Here is a 13,577-nt window from a genome sequence, read left to right on the forward strand (position 1 = left end):
GATGACACAAAGCCAATGAAATCATGTCTTTTAAAAGGATAAAAATGTTGAAACAAATACAGATGTGGGGGATGACATACAACAATCCATGAGAAATTGAAGCGATGATGTGGCAACTAAGTAGTACGAGCCTAAGTCTGCTTCTCCTCACTTTAATTCGGAGTCAGAGACAATTTGAGGACAGCTGCCAAGTAATTGGGATAATGAAAGCTGTATGCTCGAACAGGAAGTGAGCAGACCATAGAAAGAGTTTGTGTCCAGGATCCCAAAACCACCGCCCAGCCGGGGTCTCATCCCCTCTGAGCACTCTGGGAGGGGAGTGATGTCACCCTGACTGCACACACACACACACACACACACACGCACTGAGACAGACAAACACACTCACGGACTCACAGTACATCACCGCTCTGTCTCGCTAAAGTAAATTCCAGTGTCACACCCGACATCCCGAATCACTATGAGCACAAGGAGGTGAGCGGCGAGTGGGAGGATCCAGAGTGAGCAGCTGGTGGGCTGTGATGGAAAGGCTGAGAGAAGCGGCAGGAAGATAAGACGAGGGAGAAGAAAAGACAGGAGACAGGGAGGAAGACGAGAAAGGGAAGAGACAGAAACAAAGAGAGGAAGAAACATTTGTTATAAACCATGTAAAGGAAGTTGTTATAATGGGCTGTGGTTGCTGAAGGGTCACCAGTCAGTGAAGGTTACTGGAAAGCGTCAGTAGTATCTTCATCTTTCTGAATTCTGACTATTAAAACAACATTTTTCTTTCAAAGCCAGTTATTTCTTAATAATTGACACCAGGTTCTTTCAGTGACGATGTTCCTGTAACTTTACGAGACCAACAACGCAACAGTTACAGTCACTTCAAGCAACGATTGGCCAAATATGGAACTTCTCTCCCAAGCTCTCTTTGCCTCCACTACTTCTTATGTATACAACGCTTATTCCACCATCACCATAGTTCATTTTGAGTTCATTCTGATTAAAAATTCAAGGTGTGTAGCCATGCAAGGCCTACCTGCCACTGTCTTTTTACTGTTCCAGTATTTGTCAAGAGTTGACAAAAACTTGAAGCAAAAACATTCAAGTCAAAGTCTTGTATGTCTTTAGGGTATTGAGTCTCAAGTATCGTTAGCCAAGTCTCATAGCTGTTGAGTCTCAAGTCCAACTTTTGTGACCTAAATCTGACTCCAGTCCAAGTCTCAAGTCTGCAGCTCTGGCAAGCAGATTGACTGGTTCAACTGATTAAAGAATAATTAATCATATTGTATGTAAGGCACGGTTATATTCAGGTTTTGGCGACAACATTTCCATCATACAGTGTGTAAATCACTTACAGTAACTTCTTATTTGCTGTAATCTGATAACATTTTCCAATTAAATGTAACAGATCACCTGTCATTGCTTCCTAATCGCTCTAATCCCCTCACATGTGAGCCATTATTTCTGAGAAATGATGTGTGTCATCTGAGTTCTTGCTCCTCTTTGGAAGCCAAAGCGTTATGAGAGGGTTCAGATAAATGACGAATGAGGACATCTGGTGAGTTTCATCAGGGGTGTGTCATAGTACAGTGGGAGACTGTGGAGACAGAGACAGACAGATGACAGAGATCATTTTAGAAACATGAAGAGTGACTGACAAAACAGAATATGGGCACGTCATAAACTGACTATATATATACTATATTCTATATTCTCTGTAGATAGAGGAGAGAAGAGTGTTGCCATGTTGGATTTTTTTTTTTAAAAAGGGACGAAATACCAACACTAAACCCAACGATGGTGTAAAAAACCAAAAGTATTAGGAATCACTTTTATGAGCCAACTCAAGGCTAGAACAAGTTCCCTCTGAGCCAGTTAAACACCTTACATAGGCACAAAGTCGTACTCAAATGTAAAATCTCTCTCAAACAGCATCATGACGCCTTGCTACCAAATACCAAAACTCTGTTTTAGTACTCTGCTCTGGTTCCCTGTTTTGGTAACACTTGCCTCCATCTTTCCTTGTCTCCTCTGACTCCAACTGATCCTCCTCTTTGACAATCAGCCTTTGGAAATGTCTCATACAGTCACTCTGTCCAGTGTTAAAATGGCGACGTGATTGACACCCCGTTATCAGTGTAGCGAATTTCGCAGACGACAGGGCTTTTTGGATTTTTTTTCATTAATGCAGTTGTGAAAGGATGACCAGATTAGGAAACACATTTCCTGTGTTTAAAAATGCCAGGCAATGTTTGTAGATAAGTCAGAGAATGAGTAAATGAGAGTGATATCTGTGTAGGAGTCGGATACACAGCAATGACTGCAGACTTCAGGATTGTCTCTGTTTCTTCTGTTGTATGCGTCCTCATATACCACAGATGTTTGTTTGTCCTGATAACAAAGTGTGTGTCGGAAAGAGTTAAGTGGTTAAGCTGAAAGCTACTTGCTGCAGTTTTACACACACAAAAATTTCAAGTATACTAAAAAACATGCATTTTCTTTAAAACTCAATTGGCTGGTGGTGACACTGCAGTTTTTTTTTCTAGGGCTGAACCAGCATTTAGATATGTACGCTCCCTTCTTAAACACAGTCTCAGCACCAAAAGCTTTGAAGTGCGGTTATCTCCAACTGTGTAAATACAACCTTTGTTTTGGAGCAGGCTGAAGGGCTGATTAATACAGAGGTGAGGCTGGGATGTGGATGTTGCCCCTGGGAAGGCAAACATTAAGAGATTAGCCAGGTAGTGGTTGCACTGCTTCCGCCTTCTTATTAATTGCTCAGCGGCGAAAACAAGTCATCCGTGTGGAAGGTGGAGTCTGTAAGATAGATGTGAAAATGCAGCTTTTATAGCTTGATATGTTAGATTTACAAGTGGATACGCGAGCAGACAGGTGTGTGTGTGTGTGTGTGTGTGTGGAGGGAGGGTGGGGGCAGGAATGGAACGTTTCAGGCTTTATGACTTGACAATTTGAGAAAACTCAGCTCCTTGAAATCTGATAGAAAGCCGCTCTTGTCCGCCTCCATGGAGTGTTTTGAGATCAATGTTAATCCATCAGGAAACCATCAAAGAGTCTCTAGAGGGAGATCCACCCTGCTCACCTGACAGCTGGATAGATTAGTGTGTGTGTGTGTGTGTGTGTGTGTGTGTGTGTATCACTTCCCTCTTCCTGTGAATTTGCTGCCAAGTTAAAATATCCATCTTCTTGTTGTGCAGCTATTGTCATTGTTTGAGCGGGGTGTGAAGCTCAAAGAATCATCACTATGTACTTTAGGAAGTTTAAGGCTCTGGCTCTCTAATTGCTTTGATAAATGCTGCAGGACACGTACTTCTCTGGAGGTGTTAACATGCCAATGAAAACACCACAGCAAAGTCTAAATCAGATCCAACATTTAGGTTTTTTCTCTCTAAGAAATTATGTTTTGTACAAAATGCAAAAACTACCAGCAGCTGAGACTGACAGGTGAACAACATGGAGTGAAAGAAGTGTCTCACATGTGGTCATTTTGCTGCTCATTTCCATTTTCATGCTATTCAGAAGCTTCAGCTCTGAAAATCTCCTTCACCACACGTGACAGCCTTTGTGTTTGCAGTCTATGATCCTTTCTGGAAAGCCAGCCGGTGCCAAGTTCTTGCCATACTGCACATGTAATGGCTGGCGGTTGATGTGTGGCCCCGAGGCTTTGAAAAAGCACCACGCCTGTGCAAACAGCACTCGGAACATCCTCCTTAAGTGTTTGCGATTTACATCAAAGTCCGAAGTGTTTGAGGGGTAATGATTATCAGCTGTACCAATTGAGGGCAGCAGACACACGCCTGCCCTGCACACACACACACACACACACACACACGCACGCACGCACACACACACACAGAAGAAACAAGAAAACATCTTTCTTAATTTCTCACTACAAGTGTGATCCTTTGTTAGGCAATGGCTATTGTTAGTCTGCAAATTACAGCCTGTCTGCCTGGCCCAGCCCTCCAATCTGAAGCTGCATGATTGATTCTTGCCTACTGCTCTGTATGGTGACGTGTTTCATTCGTTATGCAGCTGGGTATAGGGAACTATTTGTTCCTATCGCTGGAGTTGGAGGAAAAACGACAAGATTATTCCTTCAAGAAGTAAAAAAAATTGGCTTCCATGCACCTCTACCACCCCAAAAATGTTTGTCTCAATTATTCAACCCATGCAGAACTATAAGGTTTGTACTCATATTCTTTATAAAGGGAATAGAGGAGATTTTACAGACATTGTCATAGTTAAAACAGGTCTTTTATCAATTTTATTGCACCAGAAATGGGGAATCTTAAACTTTTAACATTTAAAGTAATGACTGCATGTGTTGTAAATTGTTGATTTTTCTATCACATAAAAAATGTTTAACCCTTCAGTTCAAAAGAAAAAAGGACACAAGTAAGACAGATAAACAATAAAGTGCACAAAAGTGCAGTACTGTATGGGTTTCTTGAGGTTGCGCACGCTGTGAAATCCTGGTTATGTAACAGTGAAAGTGAATTATGGAGACAGGTACAGACACTCAGACTCAACAGACTAAATCTTGTAATATAAATGGGGCCGAGGGGTGAATAAATACATATTTAAACAAATCCAAATGTAATACATGTAATACAAGAGCAATTAAATATCTTGTTAGCATTACTATCAAACCTTATTGAGGGAAAATTGAAGGAAACTTCCGAGAGTGAAGAAAAATAACCCAATAAAATCCAATTTTTTTTTCTTGGTATGAGGGCAGTAGACATGCTTTTAGCCCTAGAAACCTCCCTGAAGCACATAGAAATACAAACACAGTCTTGCCACAAATAGACATTCTTCTGCAAAATTTTTTGGTGCCAGTTCGTAAGGGTGGCATAGACTAAAATAACTAAAGATAGCAAAAGCATGAAAACGAGATGAAATCATAAAGACAGCGCAATAAAGAAAAAGAGAACACAGTTTAAATACGAATCACGCCCACCTCTAACAGGCAATTACAACTATTTGGATGTGTACAACATGTCATCACAACAATGAACCAAAGGTCTCCAGCCAGAGAATGGCCATAAAAAACAATTTTGGCCATAAAAGGCCAGCAAACGTCCACATGAGAGTTTTTAGCCTGGCAATCAAAATCACGTTCCACTTTAACGGCGGAGCCCATGCTGAGGCCCAGGCTGAGATCAGAAACAAGAAACAGACAGAAAAAAAAAAGAGGTGGAGAAAGACTGTGAGGGAGAAAGAAGCTAAAAGAGAGGAGGGAGGGGGGGGCACGGAATAAAAGAAAAACAAACAGAACGAGGAACGTGGAGACAAAGTCATGGGTGGATTAAAGAGCGAAAGAATTCCAGTGAGAGATAGAGATAGACTGAGAGAGGGGAAAGAGGGAAGGACACATATGGATTTGATTACAAGCCGATGATGTCATGTATGTATGTCAGGTAATCAGCCTCTGGGCTCTGCGTATCGCACAAGCATGTGTGTGTCAGACAGCGCTGAGTGTACAGGGCAAGACCGGGCCTCGCCTGTGACGGCTGCAGAGCGGCACTTTGTCTGATATGCAACAAGAAATCACAGCGAACGCGAAATCGCAGTCAGCGGAGAAGGTGACTGTGTGCGCCTTTGTCTCAGACGGTTGATCAGATAATTAACTCACACATATAGCTACAGGGTGATAGGAAAAAGACAGACACTGCTACACAGGTATGAAACCTTTGTGGGGTCTGCTAGAACTCCACTTTCCATCTGGTTTGGACATTAATGGTTTATCAGAGTCATGCTAGATATCAGTTATCAGCCAGCTGACACACACACACACACAAATGTGCACCTACAACACTTCAGAGCGCTACAATACATACGACAGCTGTACTTTTCGTCACATTTGGCGGGACTGTGGCAGTAACAGAAATCAGGGATATCCCATATCATGCGTTCACTCACATAACCCTACAAGTAGAAGACAAGGGTTTTTGAAGTTTGAGCGCTCAGACCTGTTGCATTGGCGAGTTGATACAGGTGGAGACAAGAAGCTGAAATGTAATCCAGTCAAATATAAGTCCAGTTTGGATAATATATCCATAAGGTTTAAGGCTTATTAGGTGCCAAAACACAACACAGAGGTTTATGATACTATGAGAAAGGATTTTACAACTCTGGAAAGTTATCACGGCAACTTTATCCCCCTTTTTTTTTTAAAAGATCACAGGTGTGCTTGCAAGTATTTGATTAGCCAGTACGGGAGCTTGTCGGAGGCTGTTGCATTATATTGAGACAGGTTGAACTTTGTAGTCAACTGCATTTTTGGCCAAGATGTACGAGTAGGCGGCATTTCATGCAATTAAATCTAAGTCAAAGTTGGTCTATGACGGGTTTCTCCAATCATAAATCGCCTGTTGCTTCACATCCATTCATTCTTCCAAGTAGCTCATGGTTTGTCATTTGGACACTTGGACTTTCCAGAGAATGCCAGTTCAGAAGAACAAGGAAGCATGTTGAACTGCTGGGAGACCGTGCCTCGGGATTTAACGACTGCCTTGCAGAACCGCACACGTTGATCATCCAAACCAAATCCCAAACCTCTACATTCTTCTGCATATTGTCAGCGCTGTAGTCATCCCACCGAGGTTACATATTACATCTTCATCTCCCCACTATTTGTCATTTGGCAGAGGCTTGTCACAGCAAACATGTTTGTGTGGCCTGCTCTTGTGTTTGATCCCCGACATCTGTTTCAAGTGTACAGTACTAAAGGGCCCCAAATTTGTCCAGATCTAGAAATAGAATCTAATTTTGGATGACCGAATTGTTTGTTCCAAGAACAAACTGTTTGTTGCAGGGAAATGGGAAAGAACACAAAACTAAAATACATCATAGTTTAAACCTCAGTGGGCAGTTGCTGGACCTGATGACACTGGAGCCGTAGATTGTGAAATATTACATTTTAAATTGCCTGAAGTCAACCCTTTTATACCTAAGCGTGCACTAAAGCTCCCCAATTCCCATGGCCTTGTGGCAAAGCATTTCATTTCAATGCTACTTTAAAGACTCTTAAGTGCTTCAGGAAAAAAAAAAAAATCTCTCCCAGCAATCGAGCTGTCATACTTTCAAGTGGACACAGGAATTGGTTTCTTTGAGGAGTGAGAGTGAGCTGAGGGTTCGGTCTCAGCGGGGAGTTCAACCTCGTCATTTCGGCTGTACTCCCAACTCCTCTAGCCTCTGATCCCACGGCCTTTAGCTGTCATCAACACATTTGACACAATTACCATACAGTACCCCCAAAAAAGCTCTACAGCATCACCCTGTTCAGTGTGTAAGTTTAAGTCTTGCTGTATTCTCCAAACAAAAGTAAATTTGGTGTGTTTGCACAGGCATAATTGAGAGTTCCTGATCAAAAAGACATGTTATCTTTGGCTCGTATTTGCGTTGTGCGCGCAGGCCATCCGTCCAGACTCTTTCACACAGCTTCATTCATTGTCCTCCAAAAACCGTCTCCTCCAATTGGTTGAGATGCCGTGATTAATTGCAATTTTTTTAACGTAAGACGTCGAGCCACATGTTTTCGGTTTCCTTCTTTTTAGGAATTTGCAAGTCGTGTCTGGCTCCCGCCGCGACTCACGAAAGCTGCTCCGTCTGCCATTAAACCAACAGACTACGAGTGTGTATGCTGACGTTTGCTCGCAGTGTTGCACTTGTCAGCAGTTTGAGAACACACCCAATTAAATTTTGCTCGGAGTACACTGTTGGCTAAAGGCGGAAGATTTCTGTTCCACATTTCTGGATTTAAACTTGTCCTTAGATTGTTGAAGGCGGTTAGTAGATGTTTGTGGATTTAAAACTGACTCATCTATTATATGCCAGCTTTTTTCCCCCCGTCTTTATCGAAACTTTGACATGTAACTTCATAATTCAGAGCAGAAAATTAATGATAAAACAGGTTGGATGAAGTTCACTTAATGTGGGTTTAACCTGCGTCACTGCATTGGTCAAAGCAGTACGACATGGTTACATTTTTACATAATAATACTGACTAGTGCAGCTTAAAAATTAATCTAGCAAGTCTCTGTTTCCCTCAGTTTGGTTGGCAGAGCTCGTAACGTTTAGTAACAGTGACCTCAGCCATTGTGAAGCCATGACATATTTTATTTAGCGGGCAGGAGACAGGAAGAGTCTTGCCCTTGTTATTTGCTCACACTGCTCACTTAGAGCTGCAATGTACTGCCTGAAAGCATGTAATGACAGATTATACCAACAAACTGATACGTATATATGTCTAATCTGCTGTCTTATTGCATGTCATTGCATTGTCCCTTCAAACCAAACAGAGGTCCTGTTGTTTCTTGCACCATGTTTGTCAGGAAGTATCTGTGTCACTACTTCACTTGCCAATATGTTCGTGCACCACGAAGTGTCACCAGTCCCATTGTTTGAGTAAACAGAGCACATTTTTCCTCAGGACAATAGAGACACTGACAGCTAAGCTATAACCTCCCTGAAAAATCTCTATTAAATTTGCACCCATCATATGACAAAAGGTGACACACAATGCTAAGACTTTTTAAGAGATGGATGATTTAGTCAGCAGCTATGGTCTGAACAATGTATGAGCAAGGTGAGGGAAATCTGATAATGAAAATAAAGACTAGAAGTGAACAATGTGCCACTGATAACAAGAGTTGTTGGCCGGCTTAAGCTATGATTACGCTGCTGCATGAAAATCCATTAATTTGTTTGCAGAGCCATTAGTTTAAAGACGCTTTTACACCATAGGTAAGGTGTTTAATTACCTTACCTTTGCCTCATATTATTCTCACAATGTTGGCTGCACGATAATGTATACTAATGGTGGAGTATAACTTGGCACATTTACCCAATACTGAACTAAAGAGTTATTTTGATGAAATCTACCATCTCGGAGGGAAAATTGTGTTTTTTACTCAACTGCATGTATTCAACCACTCTAGTAATGAGTTAACTGGCTGATTTAGATTTTATACATTTAAAAAAATGTGTTAATTTTAAACAATATGATGCATTGTAATGTTACAGATTGGACAATAGCTGTATCACAACTTTTGACAATGAATATATTTTTTGTAATAATGCGTCTGTAGTTTTACCTCAGTAAAATTCTGAATACAGGGCTTTACATTCATTTTATTTAATGTAAATCTGAATTCTTCTACCACCTGTGTGTACTTAGGTAATATACTAAATTTTATTGAAAAGAATTTATGGTATAAAAAGGGTCTGAAGGGGCACAACCGCAAGAACAAATACATTGAAATTTTGAGATTTATGAGTTTATTTCCTACCTTGACATCTTACATTCTTTCACTGCCCAAATATATGAGAGACAAAATGTTTTCACTTTGTGTTTCCAAGCATGTTAGCAGTGTTAGCATTCCTCACTAAGACTAAGCTACCGGCTGGCTAGCAGCTAAAAACACTCCTATGATTTCAGTCAGGACTAACAAACCATTTCAGTGAAACTGTCAACATGTCAGGAGATCTCTTGTGCGGTGTGAATATATAATTCGCATGTCAGAGATATTTGTTACATGTCTTGTCTTGTTCTGTAGTTTTGGTCTCAATTACAAATCTTCATCCAAGTATTTCTTATTAACCTTGCGAACAGGCAAACTGATTCTTTTTTCCTCCCTATTCGGTTGAATATATGACTTAAGTTGACAAGAACCAGAAGGAAATACTGTAACTCGAACTCCTTGTCTCTCTTCACCTACTGCCCTGCCTGCGGAGCAGTGACAGACCAGGCAGATATTTCACACATTACATACGTCAAGAAAAACCTTTCCCCTCTTCTCCGCCACATCCTTTAGTTAAACAGTCACTTTAGGAGACTCGCTCAAACACTCAGACATGTACACACACACACACACATGCACACACCAGAGAGTTACACTTACGAGCAAGCACACCCCCTTCTTGCGAGCCTCTGCAATGCAAAGCTCCATATAAGGACATGCTGATGATGTAATGGTCCATAGGCAGGGAGCACATCCCTTATTGTTTGGTCTGACTGCAGGAATGCCCACATTACAGCTACTAAGAGAGTGAGACACACACACAGAGGAACAGTTGAGGGTCGGGTGTTGTACGGCAAGATAATGAGCTTATGGCAGTGAAGCAGGGAAAGCCTTTGGCACAGGTAGGCACACTGAACATTGTTACAAAACTCTGGATTTGGGGAGATAAACTTGTCGATCTTTTTATTGGCTTGGGGACGTACAGATGTTCAGGATAACATCATTTTATGCTCAACAGTCTGTAAACCTGAAGTTTCATTGCATGTTTTGTAAGGCTAAATAAATCTCTTTGGTTTTAGAGTTATTACATTTTTGTGTGGTTACTGTGAGTTACCTCTGAAAAGTTTTAGGATCACATCTTTTAAAGAAAGTAGTTAATGAAACTCTGTAGGATGTTTTTTCTAAGTCAGTAAAAGACAGAATTTTTTAAAGCACTTCTTGGTATTTTAAGTCTGACATGAGTTCAAGTTTTAAAGTATTTTTTAGATGTATCAAACTATATATATACCACTAAGGGAACTTCTGAAATGCCTCTAAGCAATGGATTAGATTATATCAGTTTAATTCTATGTGTAATTAAATTTTACCTACTCATACTTTACAGTATGAGTAGGTAATACATACTTTACAGTATAGGTCATACTGTAAAGTATGAGTAGGTAAAATGCTAAATTTAGTTGTGATTTTAACAATGCTGAGGAGTCGCACTCAGTAGTCTGTCAAAGATTAAATGAAACAGCGATGATGTGTGAATCTTAGTCTCATAGGAGAGAGCTGTTAAGCATGTCACAAGTAATAGCTGTTCAAATTTACTGTTCAGGAATATGTCAATTTGAAGAAAAACTGACAAGTTTCACACAAATTAATTAATGTTTAGTAGAGTTAAAACAGTGTAACAATACATTATGGCAGATTACACATATTCTCTAATGCTGTAACTTAAATATATACTCTGTGTTCATCCCTCAATTTATTAGCATATAACTAAAGACATAATTGGTATTTTAAAGAATTAAGTACTTTTAATGGCTCTTCATTGTCAAATGAATTCACTGCGTTTCTTCCCTGATAGACTGTGGTTCAAAAGAACAATTAATATCAAAATGAAATATGAGAAGAATGAACTCTGGTTTTATATAATTACTACAAGCATGGAAGTGTATGATATTAATTTATTCTGAGTCATTTCATGAACTTTATTGTATACGACAGAAGATATGTTTTAATTAAAATTATCTGTGGAGTTGTAATACTGAATGTTTAATTTCAGGTAGCGACATTTCCATAATTTATATTCATCATTTTGGAAAATAATCTCCTTTTTTTGGTTGGAAAATGACCTAATTTTAGGACATCTATGTCTCTTTTAGTAGCGCACCCCTCCATTACCCATATTACCACTACCCAGAAGTCAATAAATATCAGTCCTTACATATTTTACACATGTTGATTGCACTCTTGGGGCATATCACTTAGCCTGTGTGGACTTTAAATACAGTCCACGGACTGCATCAATCAGCATCCCCCCTTCAAGCTGTGTCACACATGAGGGCATTCGGCCCACCATCCACAAGCTTCTCCTACAGCGGAGGTGGCCATGTGTGCATGCACAGGATAAATTGGTCTCTACATACATGACCTAATCACTTGTGGTTAGGAAATGGCACAGCAGCCCTGACATATGGAACGTGTAACACAGCTATAAGCAGCGGGTGAGCCACAGTTTCCAGCTTCAGGAGCCACGTAAAGAGAGGGAAGCCCTCTGTAAAGCTGGTGTGGCGAGTTGTGACTCAATGTAGGCTTGGCTGACCTCTCCCAACAGGATGTTTCTTTTTCTTTTTAAATGGTATTTCTACTATGTTAGCTTACAGTTGAGGGAAAAATTACATTTGCAACAACCCAGAAACAATCCTGTAGAGTCGAGGTATCCACTTCACCCTAAATCCACCAAATCACACGGGTGCAACCCATTTTTCCATGACACATTAATGACCCGCGGCGGTGGTCATGCATCCGTTTTTTTTTGGGGGGGGGGGGGGCCGGTCTAGAATTGGTGCCTGTTGCAGAGGGTTGTATAGGCTGCTTTGTGGGTGGTAAGGTCCCTTGTAATGTTGATAGCCATGAAACTGTTATGTCACCAGCTTTATGTGCAGGGCTTTACAATTTATTCCTCCAAAATAATGTTCTTTCAAGCTGTACGGATCTCTGCATAAAAGCATAAAACATGACGGGGATGGAAATGTGGACAAATGCTAGATAGATCAGCCATGATATTTATGTGTTTCCTGAACACATATGGAAACTGCCTTTACTGACTTGTATTAAATAGCGAAGGCTGGTCTGTTGAGCTACTACCACTCCTTAAAATGTGGTTGGTCTCAAACATTAATCAAGGGTCAACTGCAGGATGATATTTTTTTTTTTTACCAAAAGATCACTTCTTCCTTAGTGCACCCACACTATATAGCAGACAGACTGGTGAGTTTGCCCCAGATTACATCAAACACCAAAAATAGTCTCAGGTGTTGCTCTGTTTGCTGAATACACTCATTTATGTGAGTGTGCTTAATGAGGAACAACTTGATCTAGACCAACATCTCAACATGTACCACAAAGTACATGGGAAATACAGCATCATAGTCCCCTAAAGGGCTAGAAGTGACATGCTTTTAATAATGTGAAATGCCCTTAGATGCCAGAAAACATGATTAACATCCAGTCCAGGGTTTAGAAGTACTTTGAAATGGAGTAATAGGCAGAGTTTCCAGTCCTACAAGGGAACAAAGTACATTTCTCTTTCTATTTTGGCTGATGACATCACCAGAGAAAAAGTAGGGACGGAGATAAGAGATTGAATAAACAGTGATTAGAGGCGACAGAGTAGTTTGCAAATGTACATGTCTGTCTGTTGTATAAGTGTCCCACTTAGCAACGCAATCCACTTATAGAAAATGGAATTTTTCAACACATGCATCTTTCTAGATAAGGTAGACATATTGCCTTGCACAACACTGTTATCCAGAGTCCTTGAAAAATGCAAAAAAAAAAAAGATGATTAAATTATTTTACCAACATTTTTGCAGCCAGTATATAACAAGGGCAAGCCTTGAGTCAACAAAGCTTAGAGAGAAAAAAAAGTCTACACATCTGGGATACTCGCTGATCTTAAAATAAAAATGGAGCTAAAGTTAGAGTGAGTTATGTTTTTGAAAACAAACAAAAAAAAAAAGTGAAATGCTTTAACAGCAGCACTTCAACAAAAAACATGTTTACATTAGGTCACACTTGATGAATTCATAATTATTACACATATCCTTATAACACTTATTGAGGGTTTTTTGGTCTGGATCTAATTGCCACACATGGATGCAGTTACATGTGTCCCCCTTACTTGCTCCCACCCTTTAGCAGCTACTGAAGAAAGAAATGACACATGCACTCTACTGCTGAGAAGTGACCCGCCCTACCAAACTTACATCATGGCCCACAACCGAAGTGTACATGTGGAATTAGTGATCCCTGAGAGTGTGCGTTTGTGTGTGTGGG

General features: G+C 40.4%; 1 protein-coding gene across 5 annotated transcripts in view; it reads left to right on the forward strand.

Annotated features, from left to right (window-relative positions):
* The window catches only part of filip1l (filamin A interacting protein 1-like), a 73,109-nt gene that overhangs the window by 48,399 nt on the left and 11,133 nt on the right, over positions 1-13,577 (forward strand). Inside the window, exon 1 of one of the 5 annotated variants that reach the window (XM_042404881.1) lies at positions 10,008-10,153. The exons of the other annotated variants lie outside the window; for them this stretch is intronic. The gene's annotated coding sequence lies outside the window, so the exon portion shown is untranslated. Of the gene's footprint in view, positions 1-10,007; positions 10,154-13,577 lie in introns of those variants that run through there. 5 annotated transcript variants of the gene reach the window in all.

This window comes from Thunnus maccoyii, chromosome 24 (genome assembly GCF_910596095.1).
Source record: "Thunnus maccoyii chromosome 24, fThuMac1.1, whole genome shotgun sequence".
Taxonomy (NCBI): domain Eukaryota; kingdom Metazoa; phylum Chordata; class Actinopteri; order Scombriformes; family Scombridae; genus Thunnus; species Thunnus maccoyii.